Source organism: Microcaecilia unicolor, chromosome 11 (assembly GCF_901765095.1).
Source record: "Microcaecilia unicolor chromosome 11, aMicUni1.1, whole genome shotgun sequence".
Classification (NCBI taxonomy): domain Eukaryota; kingdom Metazoa; phylum Chordata; class Amphibia; order Gymnophiona; family Siphonopidae; genus Microcaecilia; species Microcaecilia unicolor.
Genome location: NC_044041.1, coordinates 37,213,866 through 37,228,197, shown reverse-complemented (window position 1 = coordinate 37,228,197; position 14,332 = coordinate 37,213,866). Strand labels below are relative to the sequence as shown.

The following is a 14,332-nucleotide window of genomic DNA, read 5'->3' as shown; positions in this document are numbered from 1 at the left end:
CTGATTGACCGCTTTGAGATCCAGAATCAGTCTGAAAGAACCTTCTTCTTTCGGGACGATGAAGTAAATGGAATACTAACCCTGTCTGAGCTCTGAAGAGGGAACTGGACAAATAGCCTGAAGGTCGAGAAGCCTTTTTAGAGTATCCCTGACCACACCCGCCTTGAGACGAGAACGACAGGGAGACTACAGGAAGGCAACTGGAAGATGCCGCACAAATTCTAAGGTATACTCTTCTCGAATAACCTCTAGCACCCATTGATCGGAGGTAATCTGGACCCACCTCCAATAAAACTGTGTTAAGCAAGTTTCCACAGGAATCAGAGGCTAGACCTGGAAATCTTCATTGTGCAAGATGAACAGTAGACTGGAAAGAGGCTCCCAAATCTCTGCCTCCCCTTCGAGAACAACGAAAGGACTGATTTCTCTGACAGAAAAGGAACCGCTGAACTGAAGCCACTCTACCTGGTCTATACCAGTGAAAATCGCGTCCCCATCTGTAGCCTGAAAACAGACCGCACCCCAACGCCCTAGGCCAGTCCTCAGGAATCTGTGGCACCTTAGTATCTCCCAGACTGCAGACCAAGTTATCCAACTCCTCACCAAATAACAAGGAACCCTGAAAAGGAAACCTACTGAGCTTAGACTTGAAAGCCACATCCGCTGACCAACCTTGTAGCCAAAGAGACCGTCTTGCAGCTACACCTAAGGCCACAGACTTAGATGATGTTCTCAGCAAATCATATATAGCGTCTGCCAAAAAGGCCGATACCATCTCAATCTTTGACACTTCGGCATCTATCAAGGTCAGATCATCCGAAGTTTATCCAGGACCCTCTCAGACAAGCTGAAGTAAGATCTAGCTACCAAGGAACTGCAAACAGCTGCCTGGACTGCCAAAGCAGACACATAGAAACTACTCTTTAACAAAGCCTCCATATAGCGATCCTGAACATCCTTAAGCGCAGTGCCCTCATCCACGGGGACAGTATTCCTCTTAGTAACCGCCGAGACTACTGTGTCCACTACATGAGGCTTAAGAAGGGATTTGTCCGAATCAGGGACCAGATAAAGACGAACCATAGACTTAGCGAGCCTAAAAGAAGAATCCGGCACACCCCACTGTGCCTGATGTCCCTCATATCCTGTTGCATACGAAAGTTCTTAACTGGCCTACAAATGCCCTTCACTAGGAGATCCACCATATGTCCCTCTATGGGAAGGGCCTCCTCCTCCTCAAAACATAAAGTAGTAGTCACTAAAGAAATCAGCTCTTGTAAATCCTCTTTGTGAAAAATTCTAACCACCGACGGATCCTCCCCAGGGAGGAAAGGCTTAGCACCCGAGTCTACCTGACTAGAGCCTTCAGCAACCTGTCCTTCACTTTAAAAATCTGGCTCCTCCAAAGAGGGCATCTCCTGGTCTGGTTCAGAACCCAGGTCTTCTTCCAGATCTCAAGACTCCCTAGGTCAATTAGGAGAGACAAGCTGCCCCCCCCCCCCCCCCCAAGAACCTTCTCAAAGGAGATGAAGAGGGCCCAATTTGTGCAAAAGAAAGGCTTTGTACATCTGCAGGACGAATTCAGGAGGAAAACCTCCTCCTGACCCTGCTGATAGAATAGGTAGACTCCCTGCAGCCTGTTCCACCGAAAGAATCAGCAGAGAGGCAGGCCGATCTCCCGACACAGACATGGAAAGCAAGAAGGTGGCATTTTCCGCAAGAACTGGAGCCAACGGTTTATCCTTCCCAACACCCGAATCTTTACTACCCAAGACCGATGATGACGAGGCTGAGAAAGTGTGACCTGCCTCCGACAAAACTTCTAATGCGGTGCAGTAATTACATCATCTGTTTGCTCCAAGGCCCCACCACTGACACACTGCACAGCTGTGGAGTTTCCCTGCCATCATGCCAAGAAGCAAAACACTGGTGCAGCTTTTTTTTTAAGCGGGAACTCCTACACAGACGCCGGAGACACTAAAAATAGAAACCGAGGCAAGCCACAACAAAAAGAGGAAAGGAAGCTGCCTTGCTCACTTGCACCTCTGCCAATAACTGGGCAATAAACTTTTTTTAAGCGGTTGCCTCTCCTACTACTACTAAACATTTCTAGAGCGCTAGTAGGGTTATGCAGCGCTGTACAGTTTAACAAAGAAGGACAGTCCCTGCTCAAAGGAGCTTACAATCTAAAGGACGAAATGTCAAGTTGGGGCAGTCTAGATTTCCTGAATAGAGGTAAAGTGGTTAGGTGCCAAAGGCGACATTGAAGAGGTGGGCTTTGAGTAAGGATTTGCCTTAAACGGCTCTTCCCCTGAAGAGACTAAGGCAATTACAGAAATAAGCAGTGCACCGTGCTGACAATAGACAGAACTTGGGGAGAGGGACCCAGCCACCAGCGTGTGACACCTCTGAGGCTATCAGAGACCCACATGGGCCTCAGCCTCCACAACCAGGCAAGAGACAGCAGATGCACAGAATGAAAAGAAAATACTCCTGAGAGCAATAAAACTCTGCTACTCCCCAAAGTACTAACTATTCTGAAACTCAAGGAAAGAAAAAGAAAGCAGAAAGTAAGGAGACTGAAGGGCTCACCTCACCACCTTCCAACTGCTGGAGACTGAGAATACTGGGTCTGTCTCTAGCTGGCAGGGGCTCTTATTGGCTCTCTCTCTCGAGTCAGAATTCTCAGTCTCCACCTGCTGGAAGGTGTGCACAACCCATCAGTCACATTCTGGGCCAATCTGAAGGGACGCTAAGGAAGCAATTGTTTATAGTATGCATGCAGACAGGTAGCCATATTTCAAATCTTTATTACAATCCCTGGAACGTCTGGCGAGCCTACATCATCCTAACTGATAAACATAAGAATATTTAGATTACAGTATAGTCAGCCAGGTTAGGATCCCAACAGGCTGATTCTCAAAGCTGGGCGCTAAAGCCCACAATGTAACAACACTGCCAAAATAATAGTGCAGGGATGCTCTAAGGAATCAGTCTGCAAATGATATGCACGCTTAATTCATCCAAAAATAAGTGAGGAAACGTTTTGTGGTAAACATGGCCTTTTTGTGCACATGCTCAGACAACACTGGCAGTGCAAGCACATATTGGCACTGGTCTGCACCTTTAAATATGAGCCTTTCAAAAATTGTTTGAACTTAAAATTTTTAAAGGCTCATATTTAAGTGCAGAACAACAGGTGTTGATCTGTGCTTTCACATTCAGTTTTGCTCAGACTCGAATACATGCTTGATTTTCACTTTAAGCGCTTAAAAACTTCATGAGCTTCCTTCCACTTGCAAAAGAGGACAAACCCCTCTGTTTAATGTGACAAACTGAAATCTTCTACTGAAAACCTTCAATGCTACCCCTGAGCTAGTGTAAGTTTTCGGCACTAATGGCCATCATTTGCTTCTGTGCATTGCAGCATTGCTATCTGAGCATTGGGAAGGAACACTAACTGACCTCATTTGCATCCATTTAAATGAACTTCAATACAATTTATGGCAATGTTTAGTGCACATCTTAACACCCACGCTCCAGTACTTTGAGCAGTCTATGCATAATAATGTGTGCATAAATCATGCGATTAGGCTATGAGCATTAGCCCCAAAGTTAGTAAAGGTTTTCCCTCACTTTGTTAGAAGTTGCAATGAGCTTTAGTAAATTAAGCCCCGACGGCACCAGTGTACTGATATGCATATAAGTAACCTGCAAGTAACCAATGGATTCAACTAACTCTCAGGTGTGAGCTCAATTAGATATAATTATTTTCGTGTGCAAACAATGCCATGTGTAGTCGTCAGCCAGCCGACAATAGCCTCATTGGCTCTATGAAGTGCTGCCAAATCACTGTCCAGCTGAGTCAGCGGACAGGAGTCAACAACATCAGACACTCTCTGTACTTCTCTGCAACTTCACAGGTTACTATGCGCCTTTGCCCATCTCTTGAAGCAAACTCTGCAATGATCCTATCAAGTGCAGGAGAACTTGAGGAGGGACTATTGGCAACAGAGGAGATTAAATACTGGCTGTCAACACCTCCGGTGTTGTCTGCGGAGGTTCCCGGGGTCAGCTCGTTTTCTGCTGATGTGTCCTCGCACTCGGGTGACTGTTTTGTTGACTGCCGATTGTGTGTTCATATATCTTGTGGGTATCTTGGTGTATGTATCATAACTGATTTTATTGTATTTGATAGGGGAAAATTAGGTTCTTACCTTGATAATTTTCTTTCCTTTAGTCACAGCAGATGAATCCATTAACTGATGGGTTGTATCCGCCTACCAGCAGGTGGAGATAAAGAACATTGAAAGCACATGGTGTTCTAGGACGCCCAACCCCCTCTGCCTTCAGTATATGAAATTTCCAAAGCAGAGTCAATAAAAAAAGGCAATATAACATAAACTTTCCTCACAGAGAACAAACGTCCCAGAACCGGGGCAATAACCAAACAAAGGAGGGATGTTATCAACCTCCCACAATAAAAACAGCATGTAGAAACTTTGATAGCTTGTCTTCAAGTACAACATCTGATAGCTTGTCTGTATGCAACATATGTACAAAAACTAAAGTCAGACAGTGAGGGATCATGGATTCATCTACTGTGACTAAAGGAAAGAAAATTATCAAGGTAAGAACTTAATTTTCCCTTCCTTGTCATCAACAGCAGATGAATCCATTAACTGATGGGATGTACCAAAGCACTCCCTAAGTAGTGTGGGAACAGCCAACTCCGCGAGCAAGCACTTGCGCTCCAAAATGCGCATCCTGCCGCGCTGCCACATCCAGCCTGAAATGCCACACAAAAGAGAGCTGAGAAGCCCAGGTAGCCGCATGACAGATCTCCTGAAGAGAAAAAAAACACCCGTTTCAGCCCACGAAGAGGACATTGCCCTTGTAGAGTGCGCTTTAAACGCTTCAGGCAGCGACCGCCCTGAAAGCAGATAAGCCGAAAAAATGAGTTCCTTAAGCCATCGGGCTATAGTGGCCTTAGACACCAGAAACCCTCGTTGGGGACCTTCCAACAGAACAAGTAAATGATCAGAATTCCTAAACTCATTTGACATCTGCAGATACTGCCACAGAGCCCTGTGGACATCCAAAAGGCGCAACTGCCCAAAGAAGTCCGAAAACGCCTCCTTAGAAAAGGAAGGAAGAAAGATGGACTGGTTTGAGGTGAAAAGCTGAAACCACCTTAGGCAGAAAAGAAGGCATCATACGAACAGTTACCCCAGATTCCGAGAACTGCTGAAAAGGATCCCGACAAGAAAGAGCCTGAAGCTCAGACACTCTTCTAGCCGACGTCATTGCCACTAAAAAAACTGTCTTGAGAGTCACATCCTTCTCAGAAACCCATTTAAGAGGCTCAAACGGAGTTCGCTGGAGCGCCTTCAACATGAGCCCCAGGTTCCAAGCCAGACAAGGTGACCGCAAAGGAGGAGGGAGACGAAGCGCCCCTCTGAGAAAATGGAGAATATCCGGATTAGCAGCAAGGGACAACCTGGAGACTTTCCCCCGGAAGCAGGCCAGCGCTGCCACTTGAACTCAAAGGGAATTGTAGGCCAGGCCCTTCTCTAGCCCGTCCTGCAAAACGTCCAATCCGAGGTGATGAGAATCACCAATCCTCAGTGCAGACGAATTCGAAGTAGCACTCGCCCTATCAAGGGCCAAGGCGGGAACACATACAGGAGGCCCGAGGGCCAAGGTTGAGCCAGGGCATCCAACCCCGCCGAGCGAGGATCTCTCCTTCTGCTGAAAAAGCGAGGGACTTTGGCATTTACGCTTGACGCCACGAGATCCAAGCCAGGAGTCCCCCATCTTGGATAGTAGGACAGGGCACATGTCCAGCAGTGGTACCTATGCTATTTGGCAAGAATATCCCTACAGTTAAATCTTTTAGATACCTTGGGGTTATAATTGATTCTGCTCTGACTTTCGAGGAACAAATATCTGATGTAGTGAAAAAATCTTTTTTCCATCTTAGGAGACTTCGGTCAGTTAGGAATTCAATTAGTAAGGATTCCCTTAAAACGTTGACATCTGCTTATATTACCTCACGCTTAGACTACTGTAATATCATATATTCAGGGATCACCCAAGCTAGCTTGAAGCGATTACAAAGAATACAGAATACTGCAGCACGTATGATTTGTAGGGCCCGGAGGGATGACAGAGTAACACCTTTGCTACATCAACTGCATTGGCTTCCAGTTGAAGCAAGAGTTAAGTTTAAAGCCTTAGTCTTGACCCATAAGGCCTTTTATACACTAAATCCTGACTATCTGTCAAATCTAACTATTCCTTACACTGCCACACGAACCCTTAGATCCCTGACAGATAACAGGTTAGTGATTCCTCCTCTTGCTAGGGCTAGATGGGAATCTACACGGAATTCGGCTTTTTTCTATCTGTCTCCCTCTCTTTGGAATGGCCTTCCAAAAGAGATCAGACTTGAGAAATCTTACTTTCATTTTCGGAAACTTTTGAAAACCTTCTACTTTATCGAGTATGTAGATCAGAATTTAGAATAATGGAAGAAAGGTTATAAATGGGCATCTGTAATATATACTAAGTCAAAACTGTATTATCTGTCTGTGTAGATTATATTATGTATTTAATTTTGTATCTGCAGTGTTCTCCTGTGTATTAATCATGAGTTATATTGTTTTCATCTTATGTAGCTAGTTTGTTGGGTTTGCTGTGCTTTCCTGTAATGATTGGAGTTCTAATGTTTGTCCAATTTGTACTTATTGTACTGCTTTTTTTTTTTTTTTTTTTTTATAAATTGTAAACCGTTCTGTCTTGCAGTAGCAATAAGATACGGTATATAAATTGATGTAAATAAAATAAAAAATAAATAAATAAATTTGGCACAAATCTAAAGAAGAACTTCATCTGCCAGTTCCCATTCCGCTGGGTCGATTTGATGTCTACTGAGGAAATCGGCTTGCACGTTGCTCTGACCAGCTATGTGAGCCACGGACAGCAGCTCTAGGTGGAGCTCGACCCAGTCGTAGATCTGAGACGCCTCCGCAGCCAGGGCCCAGCACTGAGTGCCGCCCTGGCGATTGATGTAGGCCACTGCTGTCGTGATGTCCGACAGAACTCGGACAGGAAAACCCTTCAGCGTCCTGTGGAAGGCTCTCAGTTCTAAGCGATTGATGGACCATCCCGCTTCCGCGGTGGACCACAGACCCTGAACACAGCGTCCCCGGCAATGAGCTCCCCAGCCCGAAAGGCTGGCATCCGTTATCACCAGACACCAAAAAGGAAGAGCCAGTGGCATCTCCTGCTACAGCCTGCTGTCGGAAAGCCACCAATCCATACTTCGCTGGGCCGCAGCAAGCCACCTTAGTCTGCGTTGGTATTCCTGAGAAATCGGAGACCATTGCTGAAGCAGAGCAAGCTGCAGCGGTCTCATGTGAGCTCTTGCCCAGGGAACCACCTCTATGGTGGCCGTCATCAATCCCAGGAGCTGAACAAAGTCCCAAGCTCGAGGGCGAGGCATCCACAGGAGGACCTGATTCTGAAGCTTGAGCCACCTGCTGTCGGGAAGAAAAACGAACCCCGAATCCGTGTCGAACCGGACCCTCAAATACTCGAGAGACTGAGAGGGGGTCAGGTGACTTTTGGGCATATTGACTACCCAGCCCAGAGTCTGAAGAACTGTAACAACTCTGGCTGTGGCAAGTTGACTCTCGTCTGCCGAATCCGCTCTGATGAGCCAGTCGTCAAGATAAGGGTGATCTCTGATACCCTCTTGCCTGAGAAAGGCAGCCACTACCACCATGGAAAAAATCCGAGGGGCAGTCGCCAGGCCGAAAGGCAAGGCGCGAAACTGGAAATGTTGGCTCAATACCGCAAACCGGAGAAACCGCTGATGCGGCGGCCAGATGGGAATATGCAAGTACGCTTCCTTGAGGTCCAGAGACGTGAGAAACTCTCCTGGCTGTACCGCCGCAATGACGGAGCGCAGGGTTTCCATGCGGAAGTGTCGCACTCCTAAGGCCTCGTTGACTCTGCGTAAGTCGAGGGTAGGTCTGAACAACCCACCTTTTCGAGGCACCACAAAATAGATGGTGTAGCGACCGCAGCCGCGTTCGGCGGGAGGAACCGGAACCACCGCTCCGAGCTTCAGCAACACCTGCAAGGTCTCGTATACTGCCACCCGCTTGACAGTAGTGCCGCATCAGGACTCCAAAAACGCGTCTTCTACTGGGATGGCAAATTCTAGCCTGTAACCTTCTCTCACTGATCCGAAGTAATCTTGGTCCACTCCTCAAAAAAGAGGGAGAGACGACCCCCTACTGCGGGAACCGACGAGTGGACCGGCGCCCCATCATTGAGGAGGACGCCCCTGAACTCCTGGACGTTGCCCGGATGCCACCGCGCGTTTGTCCGAACGAAAGGAGTTTCTCTGCTGGAAACGGGTACGTTGCTCATACCCCACAGAGCGCCCCGGGCGATATCTGCGAGCTTCGCGAAAACGTGGCCTGGAATAGGAGGGAAAAGAAGGACTTTTGGAAGAAGGCCTAGGCCTATTCTCAGGCAACCATTGGGACTTAGAGTCCCCTAGGTCCTTAACAATCTTCTCCAAATCCTCCCCAAATAAAAGAAGGCCCCGGAAGGGTAACCTCATCAGCCTTTGTTTAGAGGCCATGTCAGCCACCCAATGCCGGAGCCAAAGAAGGCAGCGGGCAGCAACCGCCACAGACATCTGCTTAGCCGAAGCTCTGACCAGATCATCACTTAACCCTCTATTGCCCCAGGTACAAATAAGTACCTGTATATGTAAGCCGCATTGAGCCTGCCATGAGTGGGAAAGCGCGGGGTACAAATGTAACTAAAATAAAATAAATAAAGGGCATCAGCCAAAAAAGACAGGGCGGACTCCATATGCGGGCCGACCTCAGCGAGGGAACCCGCTCCATCGGCGGGCTGCTCAACCGCCTGCTGCAACCAGGAAAGGCAGGCCTGGGCTGCATAGGAACTGCAAATAGCCGTCCTTAAGGAAAGGCCCGAGATATCAAAGGACCGCTTAAGCACGGAGTCCAGCTGCCGGTCCTGCATATCTTTCAAAGCGACCCCTCCCTCCACCAGGAGAGTAGTCTTTTTAGTCACAGCCGTGACTAAAGCATCCACTTTAGGCATCCCAAAGAGGGTCAACTGACTTTCCCTCAGGGGGTAAAGGTGACACACCACCTTCAAGGGACCCTCAGGGTCAGACCATTGAGCTGAAATAAGCTCTTGGATGCAAGCATGCACGGGAAAAGCCCGAGAAGGCTTCTTAGTGCTAGCCATCCTAGGATTAATAGAAGAGGCAACGCCCTCGTCAGGATCTTCAATACAAAGGGCCTGTAAAGCATCAGAAATGAGAGTTGGCAGCACGTCGCGGTGGTAAATCCAAACCGCTTTAGGGTCATTCAACTCCTGTGGCAAGCAGCCACCCTCGTCTGGATCATCAGTCTGTGAGGGCCTGCCAGACCCCTCAGACTCCCCAAAACTAGACCAGGCTGAAAAGTCCCCCTCAGACAGGGTATTCACTCGTCTACGCTTAGCATCAGCCAAAAGCTGGGGGGAAGAAATAAAGTCTCCAGCAGACGCTGGGTTATAAAGAACCGGAGGCAACCCAGCCCGACAGGAATTGTCAGGAGCCTCAGGCAGTGCTCTTTTTAACATAAAAGCCTTATGAATCAGCAGCACAAATTCAGGGGAGAAAAACTCACCCTGTACATCCATCCCCACATTGGGGGAAGCGGAGGCAAAAGCTCCTCTAGAAACCTCGAAACAAGGTGTCCCCCTGAACTCAGACCCCTCCACAACCGCAAGGGTCGTCACGTGGCACTTCCAAGATGGCGGCCGCTGCCAACTCCGGCGGGCGGGAAGAATCACCGCCCACCATGCTTGTGCCAGCATTAGCATCTAGGCAGCATGTGCTGCAAAGCCCCGCTGCTGATCTGCGTTTCCCACAGTGAGAGCAGCGGTTAACCCCTTCAGCAGCCATCAGATACAGAAAACAAAATGGCGCCTTCACATCAAAACTTACCCCACACAGAGCGCTGTCAGCGGGAACCTCCCCAGAGGAGCTGGGCACCACTCTCACCTCAGGAGACCGAGTCAAACGAGCTGCGGTCAAGCTGCACCAAACCAGGAGCTCAGGAGAAAGCCTCTCTCTGTTTTTTGTTTTTTTTTTACTGTGAGGAAAGTTAGAGGCAGGCAGCCACAGAGGAACTCCGGGAGGAGGGGGAATGGAGTAAGGCAGGGACAGGGAACACCAAGTATGCCTTTAAAGTGGGCACCACCAGCCACAACACCCCCTGCTCTACTGGCAAAGCACAGGAGCCACCCCAGGCAGAAATCCAGGCGCTGAGAAGCGACGTCCACACCTGCTGAGAGATAGAATTATACTGAAGGCAGAGGAGGTTGGGCGTCCTAGAACACCATGTGCTTTCAGTGTTCTCTATCTCCACCTGCTGGTAGGTGGATACAACCCATCAGTTAATGGATTCACCTGCTGTTGATGACAAGGAATCTGTAGTTGTCTGAGTGGTCTGTCTGTTTTTGGATTGTGATCCTTGTTGTGTGTTGTTCTGGCTTGACTTTTTGTTGTTGGTTTTGGGTACTCTGCTGGAGACTGAGATTTACTGGCTGCTTGGGGGGTTGGCAGGTGGCTTATACATTGTTAAGTTTTAGTGTTCTCAGTCTCCCTCTGCTGGTAGGCGTGCCTAACCCAAGCGTCTTGACCAGTCTGGAGGGTCACTGAGGAAACTACAATTACTACTCATAACAGAAACATGGCTACACCTAGAAGATGACCCAATACTGCTGGACCTATGCCCACCAGTTTACAAAACAATGCACATACACAGGAACAAAAAAAAAAGGAGGAGGAGTCATAATAATAAACAAGTCAACTTTCACTGTTGAGCCTGTCGCTAAACATTAATCCTCAGTGATCGAAATAATGGCATGCAAAATCACTGACAAAACACTAGCAGGTCAACTATGTATCATGATAGAGGTACAGTGGGGGAAATAAGTATTTGATCCCTTGCTGATTTTGTAAGTTTGCCCACTGACAAAGACATGAGCAGCCCATAATTGAAGGGTAGGTTATTGGTAACAGTGAGAGATAGCACATCACAAATTAAATCCGGAAAATCACATTGTGGAAAGTATATGAATTTATTTGCATTCTGCAGAGGGAAATAAGTATTTGATCCCCCACCAACCAGTAAGAGATCTGGCCCCTACAGACCAGGTAGATGCTCCAAATCAACTCGTTACCTGCATGACAGACAGCTGTCGGCAATGGTCACCTGTATGAAAGACACCTGTCCACAGACTCAGTGAATCAGTCAGACTCTAACCTCTACAAAATGGCCAAGAGCAAGGAGCTGTCTAAGGATGTCAGGGACAAGATCATACACCTGCACAAGGCTGGAATGGGCTACAAAACCATCAGTAAGACGCTGGGCGAGAAGGAGACAACTGTTGGTGCCATAGTAAGAAAATGGAACAAGTACAAAATGACTGTCAATCGACAAAGATCTGGGGCTCCACGCAAAATCTCACCTCGTGGGGTATCCTTGATCATGAGGAAGGTTAGAAATCAGCCTACAACTACAAGGGGGGAACTTGTCAATGATCTCAAGGCAGCTGGGACCACTGTCACCACGAAAACCATTGGTAACACATTACGACATAACGGATTGCAATCCTGCAGTGCCCGCAAGGTCCCCCTGCTCCGGAAGGCACATGTGACGGCCCGTCTGAAGTTTGCCAGTGAACACCTGGATGATGCCGAGAGTGATTGGGAGAAGGTGCTGTGGTCAGATGAGACAAAAATTGAGCTCTTTGGCATGAACTCAACTCGCCGTGTTTGGAGGAAGAGAAATGCTGCCTATGACCCAAAGAACACCGTCCCCACTGTCAAGCATGGAGGTGGAAATGTTATGTTTTGGGGGTGTTTCTCTGCTAAGGGCACAGGACTACTTCACCGCATCAATGGGAGAATGGATGGGGCCATGTACCGTACAATTCTGAGTGACAACCTCCTTCCCTCCGCCAGGGCCTTAAAAATGGGTCGTGGCTGGGTCTTCCAGCACAACAATGACCCAAAACATACAGCTAAGGCAACAAAGGAGTGGCTCAGGAAGAAGCACATTAGGGTCATGGAGTGGCCTAGCCAGTCACCAGACCTTAATCCCATTGAAAACTTATGGAGGGAGCTGAAGATGCGAGTTGCCAAGCGACAGCCCAGAACTCTTAATGATTTAGAGATGATCTGCAAAGAGGAGTGGACCAAAATTCCTCCTGACATGTGTGCAAACCTCATCATCAACTACAGAAGACGTCTGACCGCTGTGCTTGCCAACAAGGGTTTTGCCACCAAGTATTAGGTCTTGTTTGCCAGAGGGATTAAATACTTATTTCCCTCTGCAGAATGCAAATAAATTCATATACTTTCCACAATGTGATTTTCTGGATTTAATTTGTGATGTGCTATCTCTCACTGTTACCAATAACCTACCCTTCAATTATGGGCTGCTCATGTCTTTGTCAGTGGGCAAACTTACAAAATCAGCAAGGGATCAAATACTTATTTCCCCCACTGTATATAAAATAATGAGTGGAGTGGAAAAGATAGATATGGAGCATCTGTTTACGCTTTCAAAAAATACTAGGACAAGGGGGTATGCAATGAAGCTGGAGTGCAGTAAGTTTAAAACAAATAAGAGAAACTTTTTCTTTACTCAGCGCGTAATTCGACTCTGGAATTCATTGCCAGAGAATGTGGTTAAGGCGGTTAGCTTAGCAGAGTTTAAGAAAGGTTTGGACGGCTTCCTGAAGGAAAAGGCCATAGAATGTTATTAAAGGAACATAGGGAAAAATCCACTATTCCTGGGACAAGCAGTACAAAATGCTTTGCTCCATGGATCTTGTCGGGTGATTGTGACCTGGATTGGCCACTGTCGGAGACAGGGTGCTGGGCTAGATGGACCTTTGGTCTGTCCCAGTTTGGCGATGCTTATGTCTTATACTGTTCTACCGACCCCCAGGCAGCTGGACAAATGCTCAAGACAATTTCATACACTTTGGATCAAACACCTGCACAATCCAACAAAATGTCCTACTAATTGACGACATCAATCTGCACCTAGACAAACAGAACGACACTAACACCAAAAACCTAACGAACTTCCTAAACCAATGGAACTTCACAACAGCACACGGCACCACTTCCCACCCAAAAGATCACCTATAGGACTTGCTAGCCCACAGGCTACCAGCAAACAATAATCACACAATAGAGAACCACAAATGGGAAGAGGTACCATGGTAAGATCACAGCAAGCTCACTTTTACACTACAATGGAAAGCGAACAGAAAGAACAGAAAACCAAGATCACCCCATACACTCAAGACAAGAGGGAAAGTGGACAATCACAACTTCTGGAAAATAGTGTTGACTGAACATAGCAACCTAGAACCAAATGACATTCATTTTATGAGGAACTGGTATGAAACATACAAAAAATAAACCACTGGATAAAATAGCACCACTTAAAACAAAAGGAGAAATTAGATCTTACCTGCTAATTTGCTTTCCTTTAGTCCCTCCGGACCGGACCAGGATTGGACTGATGGGTTGTGCTCGCCTACCAGCAGGTGGAGACTGAGAAAAAACTCTGACTCTAGAGAGTCAATAGGAGCCCTGGCCATGTGACCTTAGCCTCAGTATTTGAATAACAAAGCAGGAAAGAAAGAAAGACCTTCTGTGCCGTATGGAATCTTAGCAGCCACAAATTCCTCAGCAAAACCGAGTACTAGAGCTCACCAGCAACTCTCACCAGAGAAGTGGTATGGCTCACTTGTATTATAGCTCACCAGCAACTCTCACCAGAGAAGTGGTATGGCTCACTTGTATTATAGCTCACCAGCAACTCTCACCAGAGAAGTGGTATGGCTCACTTGTATTATAGCACACCAGCAACTCCCACCAGAGAAGTGGTATGGCTCACTTATATTATAGCTCAGCAGCAACTCTCACCAGAGAAGTGGTATGGCTCATCTGCCATATCGCTCACCAGCAATTCTCACCAGAGAAGTGGTATGGCTCACTTATATTATAGCTCACCAGCAACTCCCACCAGAGAAGTGGTATAGCCCACCTAAAGTTTTACATATACAGTGGTGGAAATAAGTATTTGATCCCTTGCTGATTTTGTAAGTTTGCCCACTGACAAAGACATGAGCAGCCCATAATTGAAGGGTAGGTTATTGGTAACAGTGAGAGATAGCACATCACAAATTAAATCCGGAAAATCAC

At 47.3% G+C, this 14,332-nt stretch overlaps 1 protein-coding gene across 1 annotated transcript in view; it reads right to left on the bottom strand.

Annotated features, from left to right (window-relative positions):
• Positions 1 to 14,332, bottom strand: part of WDR66 (WD repeat domain 66) — a 428,322-nt gene that overhangs the window by 320,669 nt on the left and 93,321 nt on the right. The gene's annotated exons all lie outside the window — the stretch shown is intronic.